General features: G+C 39.7%; 1 protein-coding gene across 3 annotated transcripts in view; it reads right to left on the minus strand.

Moving 5' to 3' along the window:
- LOC140837317 (protein LIKE COV 2-like) overlaps positions 1-13993 on the minus strand; it is a 44324-nt gene that overhangs the window by 22700 nt on the left and 7631 nt on the right. For 2 of the 3 annotated variants that reach the window (XR_012119299.1, XR_012119300.1), the window contains exons 2-3: positions 1537-1589; positions 1336-1445 (exon numbers count right to left, since the gene is read on the minus strand). The gene's annotated coding sequence lies outside the window, so the exon portion shown is untranslated. Of the gene's footprint in view, positions 1-984; positions 1045-1335; positions 1446-1536; positions 1590-13993 lie in introns of those variants that run through there. The other variant, XR_012119302.1, reaches the window with a different exon arrangement.

Consider the following 13993-nt stretch of genomic DNA (forward strand, 5'->3'; position numbering starts at 1 on the left):
TTCCATAAGCTGTAATTAGTACCATCAAGGACTGGTGGTCGAAGTTCTGCACTTGCAAACGTGATGTCCATTAAATATTTCTGTCAAACAAAACAAAAAACAGAATCAGCACTTAGTATATCAAGAGTAGGCTCTGATACCACTTGTAAGGTTTATTTTGTCCGACAGATATCGAAAATAATGAAAAATATCAGAATAGGATGAATAACAGTAAAATTGTGTTTTGTCAGAATTAGGTGTTTGCCAGATGTTACAACATCTCGGACAACATCTGCATGCAGCGGAAAATTAATAACACAAATTCACTTTAAATAATTAAATGGACAAGATTAAATATGCACAAGTATAAATACTTGTGCGGTGCCTTATGGCAAAAATTAATCACTAGAAAACTTAACCGTTCACAAAAACCTATCACTAGTGATTTTTACAAAAATCAATTTCCTCAACACTTTGAGAAAAATAAAGCTTTCTAAAACAAATAACCAACGATATTAAAACGTGAACAAGAAAGCAAAACAGTGTTCCCAATCAGTAAATCTAAGAGAAGCAATCTTCAGCCAACGTCTGCACAGATGTTGTCTTCGGATGCTTTCAACATTCAAGGCAACACTTGTTATCGGCAGTCTTCAAAGCAGCAGTCGTTGATAGGGATTTTCTCTGAAACTTTTGATCGTGCAAAGTATGCGTATGACTATGAGTGGAAGACGGCCCCCTCCATCGTCCTAGGTTTTTCTTTTTATAGATGAAAGCCTTATTTCATAAGGAAACCTATTTAGCAAAGAAAGTAAGAGTTTTAATAGGAATAAACTCTTTGTAAACATTAAAATCATATCTTATCAATTTACTAAATCTTTTAATATCTCATTAGCTTAGGAAGGCAAAATCAAAACAAATATTTAGTCAATCAAAACGACAAGGGAAATATATCAAGGAAATAATTAATTATGTTAGTCGAAAACTTGAAAACATTATTTCCCTTCAACGACGAAGCAAATATACCAACAAAAAAAATAAAGATTGTTGATGTAATGAAACCGAATCCTGCAACAGATAAATTTTAAACAAAAATAATTAGACCAAAACAAATCATATTCTTACAAACAAAATTGCCTTTATATTAAAATGTGATTCCTGATTAAAAATACAGCCCAGGGTCCGATATGTATAAGATGCCATCTAATGGAATTGCTACTGAAAGGAACTGAGTTGATCCTATTTCAGTTATTTAAAATAAAAGAAAACTTAAGCATTACTTTATCCATAATTTTGAATCTATGAAGCAAAAATCAAAAGGAGAAATTTAGATTGTAAGATCAGGATTTGATGGCTTACAAAATATGTCAATGCCAAGTATTTCATAAATAGGACTGAAGAAACCATCAACAAACTGAATAAACCACAATGTGACAAGAAATGAAACAGCGACTGGAAAGAGAACGACACTACAAGTTAAAATCATCAGAAAAACCAAGTACATGAAAACATGAGTAAGGGCTGAAAAAAGAGTTCTTAAAAATCAAATAATCCAAATACCATCCAGTCATAAACTTCTTCGAAACCCAACTCTGAAGAACAGCACAGCAAGCCTGACCAAACACTTAAGTAAGAGCCACATAATCTGGGGATAAAATTATAGGTTGCAGCCAAATAAAGAGGGTTAAATCGCCCAAAAAAAGGATTTCCTAATAAAGGATCACTACTAGTATGAATCTGTGTTTGAAATCACTAAATGACCCTTGAAGTGCTATCAAACAAATCATGCGGGATTCAAGCATAATTAATTAACAGAGAAGCCTAGAACTATCAACTATAATGGAAGCTAGTTTCCCCTCATCTCCAAGGTTTAAGGTCCACCAGTGAGTTAGAAACTGAAGCCTTGCACTCTTGCTGTCATCGTCAGGCTCACAAAAAAAATATTTCCCTAATATTTCAGATATCATTGTACTTTATCTTCGTAAATTAACGCTTGTTCCGTGGGAAACAATGTATTTTTGAAACGTCTGCTTATTCCTTTTCTTAAAAAGTACTAGAATTTTTTTTTTCAAACCTCGCATAGCATTTGGCTGAATCATAAAATATTTTGGAACCATTTCAAAAATAAAACAACCAACTATTTATCAACCCAAAAACATTATTTGAAAAGTATAGCCCATATTTTAACCTCTCAAAAACCACTCATAAATAAATTCTCGTAAAAATATCTTTAACATCACTTAAAATCATAAATCATAACTAGTGCGGAAAACTAGCGTAGGTCTTCGGGTTATGTGCACCTTCAGTCCAGCAAAGTCAACCATCAAGACCTCCATAAACATTATTATCATAATCACCTGTATCAATCACACCTAGTGAGTCTAAAGACTCAACACGTCATATCCTTGATAACAAGTAATACGTAATACAGTTAACATATAACAGTGAAAAATACTTATACTTAAAATATTGTTTTCATGAAGATGCGTAAACTTTAAACAAAAACATTTTTCATAAACTTTTCATGATGCATAAAACTTTAAACAATAACATTTTCGTAAACTTAATCATATCATCCTCAACATATTCATATTCATATTATCATCAACATATACGTATTCTTTTTTACTTTCGTTGAATTAAGATCGTTAATTGTGACTTTCGTGTTCATCTACGTCTACGTCTACGTCTACGTGTTGGGCGATGGATCCATCTACATGTAACCACAGTACTGGGCGGCGGGGACACCAGCGACACTCTCACCCGTCAACTGGGCCTTGGCCTTACGTATTAACATATCATCGTATACATCTACATATCTGTATCCAAGGAAACACGATCGTCGGGCTCCCACTGGGACCATAACCCTCACGAAATTTCCAACATATCATCGTATTAGTCACAATTACTTCACTTCCTTCAACGTTTCATATTCTCATCACTTTAAAAAAATTAAACATGCGTATAACGTTTTTCTTTTAAACCAAGCATGCAACATATCTTTTAAATGTCCATAATTAAACCATAAAATCCATAAACTCTTAAGAACAATAACATTTTCACGTATAATTAACCATGAACATTTAAAATAACATTTTAACATTTTAAATCATAAACATTTGAAATAAATCTTTCGTCATAAAAATCCCTAAATATAAAAAATTCCATCAACATTTAAAATAATCATATAAAACCCCATAAACATCCATAACCATTGAAAATAATCATATTAGCACATAAAACCGCAAATAGGGCACTGCCATGACGTTTACTAATTTTTAAGTGTAAAATGACCGTATTACCCCTGGACGTAAAATTTCCCGTTTTTGACATTTTCCTAATTTCATTGACTCTAACATGTCTCAAATAATTATTTAAGCTTAAATGAATTTTCTCATATTTTTATTTAGCTTAATCGATGACTTTTAATTTATTCTTTAAATGTGACGTATTAATGCGTTTTAATCCCGAATAAAACAAACCTTAATATAAAATTCCCAAATTAAAAACTTAGACTTATAATAATTATTTAAGTTTAAACCTAATTTTTCATAATTTTATGAAGCTTAAAACTAGGCTTTTCAATTAACTCGTTAATTAGCGTTTCGTACGGCGATTAAATCCCGATTAAATCCAAAACTTGTCATTTTGAGCCCAAATTTTTAACATACCCTTTTTATTATTTATTCTACCCTTCCATGACATGAGACACCCCCGTGGACCCACGGAATCAATTTTGGCTTAATTAATCTCTTTTTTGACCCTTCGACGAACCCACCGAGCCATCTCCTAATTTACCCGAGCCACGCCCGAGCCACCTTGAACCAAAACCTATCCAACACACCTAGGGACCCTACTGTGCAAGTCCAGCCCCAAAACATGAACCTAACCCGCTCAAAAAGCTCCTGGAACTCGACCCATATTTCTGCACATGTGTGTGTGTAGTGTCCTTGAACAAAAGAGACTCCTATCTAGTCTAGGACTCCTCCCAACCCTTAACCACCGACCACCCATGACCCTAACCTTCCCTGGACCACGCCCAAACCATACCCAGACCAGCCCATGCCCTCGAGCCCACCTGCAGCGAGCCACTTAAACAATACAGCTGCTGCGCACAGCCCTTGCTTCCATGCGTCTACCTCACGTTTCTCGCACCAGCAGCCAGCCCAGCCATCCCAGACCCTGGCCCGACCCTTGTGCACCCTCCTAGGACCCTAAGGAACTATCCTAGCCCAGCCCAAAGCCCCTGACCGAGCCAACAAGCCATGCACAAGCTGCTGCAGCCTGCACCACTTCTTGATAACTCTCGTGGGTGGAGTCCTAGATTGCTAGGACTCCTCCCCAGCCTATTGTCTCGGGTCCTAGCGTGGCTAGGACTCCCCCTTGACCCCTCACGGACCCTGGCCAAGCCTTGGTCCCAACCCTGAGCAAGCCAAGTCCCATAACCCATGAAATCGAGCCCTTGACACCCACACAAACCACTTTCTGTTCCAGCTTCACGTTTCTGTGTTTTGTGCAGCGTTTTGTTGCTTTTATGTTTGATTCTAGACCTTTAAAATTGTGGAAATACATGCCTATTCATATCCTAATTCATGGCAACCCCTTGGACATCATATAAACATGATTTTGGATGAAAAATCAAGAGTTCAAACCATGGGGATGCATAGTTCCGAAAATATTCAAGTTGTTTGCCTTGTTTTCTTTCAAAACATGTTCAAATAAATATTATGGTGTGATGATGAGTAAAAGGAGAATATGGCGTGCCTTTGCGTTTTTAACGCACGAATATCCGTTGACGAAACGAAGAACGGCGACGAGAAACGACGGCTTGAAAAATCTATCAAACTTGATGCTTTTTCCTTCCACTTTTGATGTGTGTGCCCTGTGTATAGGTAAGAATTTCAGAAGTGGGGCGTGAGCTTTTTTGGAAGAATTGTAGGGTTAAAGGAGTTTATCACATAATATATACTACTTAATTACTAACAAGGCTTTTAGGCCTATTAAGCCATCAATTAAGCCCATTAGTCTTAATTAAGATATTAAAAATAATTTTGTTTAAATAAAATTTGTGAATTTACTAGCTGGGTTGTCAAAACGTTTATATTTTTATTGAAAATCCAACACCGATAAAATTTACGTCTCCGCGTATAAAATCACCCCAAAACCCCATACTTTCAAAAATAAGGAAAAATCATCACCTTTATTTAAAATAATTAAAAACAATTATTTATTAAAAATATTTTCTATTTTTCAGCCCTCGGTCTCCGTTCCTCGATCGCAACTCGAATAACCCTTAAAAATACATTTTAATGCAATCATGTAGAAAAATATATTTTAAACATGCAAATATGGACAACATAATTAAATAATGCAATTAAAACATTTAATTAAAATACAAAGGAATTTATAATTACATGCATGTGGTTTGCGTGGACCTTTAAATTTTCGGGGCGTTACAATCTTTCCCCCTTAAATTGAATTTCGTCCTCGAAATTCGCTTATCCTAGATAACCCAAAGTTTAGAGTTTGTTCTAGTATCCCAAAAATCCACGCTTCCGCTGCGCTACTCTAATAAAACTTAAATTCTAGAAGGTTCTTACGTCTCCTTGATCCCAATTAATTTATCTTCTAAATCCTTATTTGCAAATTGTAACTTATAAAGACCCAAATGACTTAGTACTATTACTATTATAACATCGAATTTCCACTTTTTTCTTACGATTCCCAATATTAAAGGCTGGATAACCAAACTTATAGTATATTATTTTCCTTAATTTATACCCAAAATGTTAGTCAACTTATCATATTTAAATCTTAACATCCCAAACACATTCGCAAACGCTTAGATTTTTCAAGCCTAATATCGATTCATCCTTAAAAACCTGATAGGATCGATTATGGGGGTAATCGTTGAGCTAAAATAGCTCGGTTCTTGAAATATTGAACACCGATGAATTAAATCGAGTTTGGTGTTCAAACCAAGCGGAAAATACTCGAAATAATCCTTCGTAGAAACCGAATAAATAATTTGTAAACCATTTAAAATATATGCACGTTGAATGAGTTAAAATATTCAGTTGAAGTATTTTATCAAACACTTGGTGTACAATATTTTGGTATTTGAAGAACACATAAAATGCTTCAACAATGCATCTTTAAAACTATGAAATGATAAGTAAATGCAATAAAGAAATAGACACGAATTTGTTTATGGATGTTCGGAGATTTCAAACACTCCTACGTTACCCCTTCTTCCCCTTGGGAAGGATCCACTAGAAGACTTTGATTTATACAACTCATTGTACAAACCCATTCAGCTAGGGCTTACCCACTGCCTAAAACTGAACTCCTAGCACTCAAGATTGTAGGCAGCACCTCACAATCAGCATATTGTTTAATGTCTCATATGCAAAGACTACATACACAAGTTTATTGTCTTTGTGCAAGACTCACTCAACTAATCTTTGAACCTCAACTCTCTTGTATAAGTGTGAGTGAATGTGTGTGAGGAATTTATCATTACAGTGTACATCTCAGTATCCTCACACAAGGGCTTGTACTCTCAACTAGCTGATTTCTTCATGCTAAGTGCCCATGCTTTTAATCTCCTTCAAAAGCTCTTGTTTGATCTTCAAGATGTTGTATTTATAAGCCCCAACAATGATATATACGTTAGACACAAGAATATGACCGTTGGAAAGTTTCTGTACTGTTTCGGGAAGTGCAACGGTCAAATTCAGCTTACTGGGCATTTTTCCGACTGGTCAACTCTGGTCAACTCTGGTCAACTCAACTGGTCTTTCAGTTAGTCTGGTTCAGTTGGTCAGTTCAGCTGGTTCAGTTCAGTTTCAGCAGGTCAGTTCAGTTTCAGTAGGTGTGCTGAAATCAGCCCAGCTGATTTCAGTTTGTGCAGAACCAGTAGCTTCATCGCCATTTATCAGCATCTTAAGCTTCGATTCAGACTTTGACTTCTATTAATGATTTGTAGATCTTTGTCTTGTCTTTCCAACGCATACTGAATCGCTTCGTTTTGATAACTGAGCTGAGAGATATGACCAAAATACCGCAGCTGCTCAAACCCAACTGATTGCTGTTTTCGTGTGATCAGTTCGGTAGTTCAGCGATCAGTTAGGCCATGATAACTTCCGATTTTGCCCAACTGACGTGAAATACAACTTGTTCGAAATTGAGTTTTCTAATCAGTCCAATTGGCAGATTGTCGTTTGGATCATCCAGCTGAGAGATATCTTCAAAATACAGAAACTCGCCAGAAATTCAGTTTGTGCAGAATTCAGTTTCGGTTTGCTTCTTGTGTTTGCAACTTCACACTTGAGTAAATATGTTAGAAACACAATAACAAGTTTTGTTAACATCAAAATCAAGATTGCGAACTTGAAAAGTTCCAACAATCTCCCCCTTTTTGATGATCACAAAACTTTAATAAACAATCAACTCAACTAACATATTTCTCCCCCTTTTTGTGTGAATCAAAAAGTCACATTTTCAAAATATTTTGTGCACAAAATTTTCTCCCCCTCAATATTTAAAAATAACATACTCATTAAAACTATAATGAGTTCTCCCCCTATATTTTTGAAATTTTGAAAATTATAAAAAAAGAGGGATAACTAACCAATTTTCTCCATGGCTCATTTTCTGCCGCAGCACATATACTATGTCTTCAAAGATTAAACTGCATTTTCTCAAGCATAATTAGGCTGCAAATTTTATACCGCTGTAAACCTCTACGAGTCTAGTTTGCAACGCAAAAAACGGTTTGTCATTTGGACACCCGAGCAAGGAGATATGTCAGTTTTCCCATGGTCGCTACAAGCTGCGCGAAAATTCAGTTTTGCATATATATGTGTAAAAAATCTGAAATAATGAATTTTAAACATCAAAATCAGTTTCAATGTTCTTTCAAGAACAACCCGCTCTGATACCAATTGATAGGATCGATTATGGGGGTAATCGTTGAGCTAAAATAGCTCGGTTCTTGAAATATTGAACACCGATGAATTAAATCGAGTTTGGTGTTCAAACCAAGCGGAAAATACTCGAAATAATCCTTCGTAGAAACCGAATAAATAATTTGTAAACCATTTAAAATATATGCACGTTGAATGAGTTAAAATATTCAGTTGAAGTATTTTATCAAACACTTGGTGTACAATATTTTGGTATTTGAAGAACACATAAAATGCTTCAACAATGCATCTTTAAAACTATGAAATGATAAGTAAATGCAATAAAGAAATAGACACGAATTTGTTTATGGATGTTCGGAGATTTCAAACACTCCTACGTCACCCCTTCATCCCCTTGGGAAGGATCCACTAGAAGACTTTGATTTATACAACTCATTGTACAAACCCATTCAGCTAGGGCTTACCCACTGCCTAAAACTGAACTCCTAGCACTCAAGATTGTAGGCAGCACCTTACAATCAGCATATTGTTTAATGTCTCATATGCAAAGACTACATACACAAGTTTATTGTCTTTGTGCAAGACTCACTCAACTAATCTTTGAACCTCAACTCTCTTGTATAAGTGTGAGTGAATGTGTGTGAGGAATTTATCATTACAGTGTACATCTCAGTATCCTCACACAAGGGCTTGTGCTCTCAACTAGCTGATTTCTTCATGCTAAGTGCCCATGCTTTTAATCTCCTTCAAAAGCTCTTGTTTGATCTTCAAGATGTTGTATTTATAAGCCCCAACAATGATATATACGTTAGACACAAGAATATGACCGTTGGAAAGTTTCTGTACTGTTTCGGGAAGTGCAACGGTCAAATTCAGCTTACTGGGCATTTTTCCGACTGGTCAACTCTGGTCAACTCTGGTCAACTCAACTGGTCTTTCAGTTAGTGTAGTGACCCGTTCCAGAATCACCTACTAATCAAGAACTAAGCATGCAACTAACTTAATTAATAATAATCAGAGATAACAGCGGAAATATGGACAAATGACAGTAGTTATACAACCCAATCGAAATCAGAACAACTCACAAATATATTCGGTACAACCATATCGAAATAGAATAGTACTGAAAACTAAACCAACCAGATACTCACTGTCCTCCTCCTGCTCTTCCCGAGCTGTCCAACCTGAGGCCTGCCCCGTGGGAATGGGGTGTCCAAGATAAACAAAACCGAGGACGTGAGCGATAAGAACGCCAGTACAAAAGTATGAGTATACAAGCCTATATGAAATGCGCATGCTATGATATGATACCAGGGTAGTCAAGAAACAGGAGTAACAAAGGATCTCAAAATGCTCAGTCTAGAGGCGCCAAGTGGATAGTGCCGCGCGGTACTCCTCTGGGTCACTGCATCCACTACAAGAACAGACGTGGACCTAAAATGTCCCGGATCACCGAAGCCCTCCCGACCCGTCGGCCACTGTGTACTCTCGGTGTCCATGCGTCCACAAGACAAGACAGGGCTGAGCGGCCCCACAAGATATAGCTTATCTCGAAAGAGATACAGCTCAACAGTAAAGGCTATCTCGAAGGAGATACGGCTCAACATGAAATGCAACATGCAGTAATAAACGTGACATAATAGCATGCATCATATGACATATATCAATGCACCACATAATCATGCAACACATATAAGAATGTATACTCGACCAGGATATCTCGGATAGTACTTTCGTACCTCTATCACAGCAAGCCTAGCCTTACGCAACACCGCTAATCAGGTCTAGAACAAGCCTTCGTCCGTCGACAGCCCTTTGATGTCGATTGCCTCGTAACTCAGGCGTCGCTAAACTACCAATCCTGGCAGCTCTTGGCTATCGCTCGACCGACAACTAACCCTAGAAACCTTCCAAACCTCTCAAAATGAGACACAACTTCAAGAATTGTCAATACAAAAATGAGGAATTCCGAGCACTATTTATAGGCTATGTTCGGATCCACCGAACACACTTCGGAACGTCCGAACTCCTACGTGTCCATCAGCTCTTGACACCTCACGATCGGATCCACCGAACCTACACTTCGGAACGTCCGAACTCCCACGTGTCCATCAGCTCTTGACACCTCACGATCGGATCCACCGAACCTACACTTCGGAACGTCCGTACTCCCACGTGTCCATCGGCTCTTGACACCTCATGATCGGATCCACCGAACTCACTTCGGATCGTCCGAACTCGTCGGTGCTACCGAACCATCTTCGGTCCGTCCGATCATGACCACGGTCAAAATTACACATTAAACCTTCTTAATCACCATTAATCCGTTAATTACCCAATTTGGAATTCGGGCTACTACATTCTCCCCCCCTTAAAAGATTTCGTCCTCGAAATCAGGCTTAGAGGATGAACAAAACGAAATAACAACATCGTTATTACATCTCAATTGTTGTTGAACACAACTGATCTAGAAAATCTCGAAAGACTCGATTCATCAGATCCATGAACACTGCTGGCGCATTCGTCAATCCAAATGGCATAACTAGAAACTCGTAATGCCCATATCGAGTACGAAATGCAGTCTTGGAAATATCATCATCCCTAACTCTCATCTGATGATAACCCAATCGCAAGTCAATCTTGGAGTAAACAGAGGTACCCTGAAGCTGATCGAACAAATCATCGATACGAGGTAATGGATACTTGTTTTTGATCGTCACACGATTCAGCTGGCGATAATCAATGCACAATCGCATAGATCCATCTTTCTTCTTGACAAACAAGACTGGAGCTCCCCAAGGTGAAACACTCGGGCGAATATAACCTTTATCAAGAAGATCCTGTAATTGCTGCTTCAATTCTCTCATCTCTGACGGAGCAAGACGATAGGGGCACGAGAAATCGGTGCAGTCCCTGGCATTAACTCAATGCCAAATTCCACCTCTCTAACTGGAGGAAAACCAGGAATCTTATCTGGAAAAACATCAGGAAATTCACAAACCACTGGAATATCATCTATACCAACACTACCTGTGGAGGAATCAATCGCATAGATGAGGTAGCCTTCCCCGCCCGCCTCTAAAGCACGACAGGCTTTCAGAGCAGATACCACTGGCATCGGAGGTCGCGCTCCCTCACCATAGAAAAACCAACTAGAACTCTCAATCGTACGAAACTGAACAAGCTTCTGGTAACAATCCACGGTAGCTCGTTAGTTAGTCAATAGGTCTATACCTAGAATACAATCAAAATCTTCCATCTCCAAGATCATAAGATTCGCAATCAATTCGTTACCCTCAAAATCTAAGGGACAACCCATCACTAGACGTTTCGCTAACACCGAATGACCCATCGGAGTAGAAACGGAAAGAATGACGTCTAGAGAAACATACGGTAACTTATGACGCTTAACAAATTGTGCAGAAATGAATGTGATGCTCCGCTGTCAATAAGAACAAAAGCAGGAATACCGCATAAATGAAAAGTACCTGCTATGACTCTCTCTCTGTCTCATCTGCAGCCTGATCCTGGTTCAGCGCAAAAACCTGACCTTGGGCACGAGGTCGAAGATTCGAACTACCCACAGCCTGACCCTGCCTCCTCTGCTGAACAGTCGTCTGAGATCCGGAACCAGATCCTGCTCCACCTCGCAACTGAGGACAATTCTTCTTGAGATGACCCATCTCTCCGCACTGAAAACAAGCTCCCGCGGCTGATCGGCATTGCTCCGATGGATGGTTCTTCCCACAATGCACACAAGAAACCTTATTCTTATCAAAGCGGAAAACACCGCTAGACCGTGATCCAGATCCAGAAGAAGAAGAACCAGACTTCTTGAAAGACTGAGATCGAGGGCTCAAAGTACTCGGAGGTCGAGAAGAAAGAATAGCCCTACCACGCTGGAGACTGATCTCTGCCTGGCGACACCGGTTCACTAACCCATCATAAGAAGTAGGATTATCACAGACAGTGACTCGATCAAAAATCTCCTGGTTAAGACCCTGGAGGAAATGGTCATACTTGGCCTCAGAACTGCCACTGATATGAGGGGCAAAGGGTAACAACTCGAAGAACTTCTGCTGATATTCATCAACAGACATACTCCCCTGCTTAAGATTCAGGAGCTCAATCGTCTTTGCCTGGCGAAGGGCTGGAGGAAAATACAGCTGCATGAAAGCTGGACGGAAATCGGCCCAGATCACTCTACCCTGAGACTGGACTATCGGCGCAGAAGTCGATCGCCACCACTTGCGCGCACGGCCCTCGAGAAGAAAACTAAGGGTCTCCATCTTCTGCTCCTCGGTGCACTGGAATGCACGGAAACAACTCTCCATGCGCTCTAACCAATCCTCAGCATCATCGGGAGTCTCACCGCCGACTAAAGGCTTAGGCCCCATCTGAATGAAACGGTGCAAATCAAAACGCCTAGGACCATCCCGACGATGACGATGTTCACGATGACGCCTACGATCGTCCTGGTCACCCCAACGACCTACACTTCCCTGACTACTCTCATCACCAAAGTGGTCAGCCATCGCTACAAGATAGAATGGGGAAAATGGTAAAATGGTCTACGAAAATCCCAAAATCGTAAGCATGCTCTGATACCATAAATGTAGTGACCCGTTCCAGAATCACCTACTAATCAAGAACTAAGCATGCAACTAACTTAATTAATAATAATCAGAGATAACAGCGGAAATATGGACAAATGACAGTAGTTATACAACCCAATCGAAATCAGAACAACTCACAAATATATTCGGTACAACCATATCGAAATAGAATAGTACTGAAAACTAAACCAACCAGATACTCACTGTCCTCCTCCTGCTCTTCCCGAGCTGTCCAACCTGAGGCCTGCCCCGTGGGAATGGGGTGTCCAAGATAAACAAAACCGAGGACGTGAGCGATAAGAACGCCCAGTACAAAAGTATGAGTATACAAGCCTATATGAAATGCACATGCTATGATATGATACCAGGGTAGTCAAGAAACAGGAGTAACAAAGGATCTCAAAATGCTCAGTCTAGAGGCGCCAAGTGGATAGTGCCGCGCGGTACTCCTCTGGGTCACTGCATCCACTACAAGAACAGACGTGGACCTAAAATGTCCCGGATCACCGAAGCCCTCCCGACCCGTCGGCCACTGTGTACTCTCGGTGTCCATGCGTCCACAAGACAAGACAGGGCTGAGCGGCCCCACAAGATATAGCTTATCTCGAAAGAGATACAGCTCAACAGTAAAGGCTATCTCGAAGGAGATACGGCTCAACATGAAATGCAACATGCAGTAATAAACGTGACATAATAGCATGCATCATATGACATATATCAATGCACCACATAATCATGCAACACATATAAGAATGTATACTCGACCAGGATATCTCGGATAGTACTTTCGTACCTCTATCACAGCAAGCCTAGCCTTACGCAACACCGCTAATCAGGTCTAGAACAAGCCTTCGTCCGTCGACAGCCCTTTGATGTCGATTGCCTCGTAACTCAGGCGTCGCTAAACTACCAATCCTGGCAGCTCTTGGCTATCGCTCGACCGACAACTAACCCTAGAAACCTTCCAAACCTCTCAAAATGAGACACAACTTCAAGAATTGTCAATACAAAAATGAGGAATTCCGAGCACTATTTATAGGCTATGTTCGGATCCACCGAACACACTTCGGAACGTCCGAACTCCTACGTGTCCATCAGCTCTTGACACCTCACGATCGGATCCACCGAACCTACACTTCGGAACGTCCGAACTCCCACGTGTCCATCAGCTCTTGACACCTCACGATCGGATCCACCGAACCTACACTTCGGAACGTCCGTACTCCCACGTGTCCATCGGCTCTTGACACCTCATGATCGGATCCACCGAACTCACTTCGGATCGTCCGAACTCGTCGGTGCTACCGAACCATCTTCGGTCCGTCCGATCATGACCACGGTCAAAATTACACATTAAACCTTCTTAATCACCATTAATCCGTTAATTACCCAATTTGGAATTCGGGCTACTACATTTAGTCTGGTTCAGTTGGTCAGTTCAGCTGGTTCAGTTCAGTTTCAGCAGGTCAGTTC

The sequence above is a fragment of the Primulina eburnea genome, chromosome 7 (genome assembly GCF_022965805.1).
Source record: "Primulina eburnea isolate SZY01 chromosome 7, ASM2296580v1, whole genome shotgun sequence".
NCBI classification, from domain to species: Eukaryota; Viridiplantae; Streptophyta; class Magnoliopsida; order Lamiales; family Gesneriaceae; genus Primulina; species Primulina eburnea.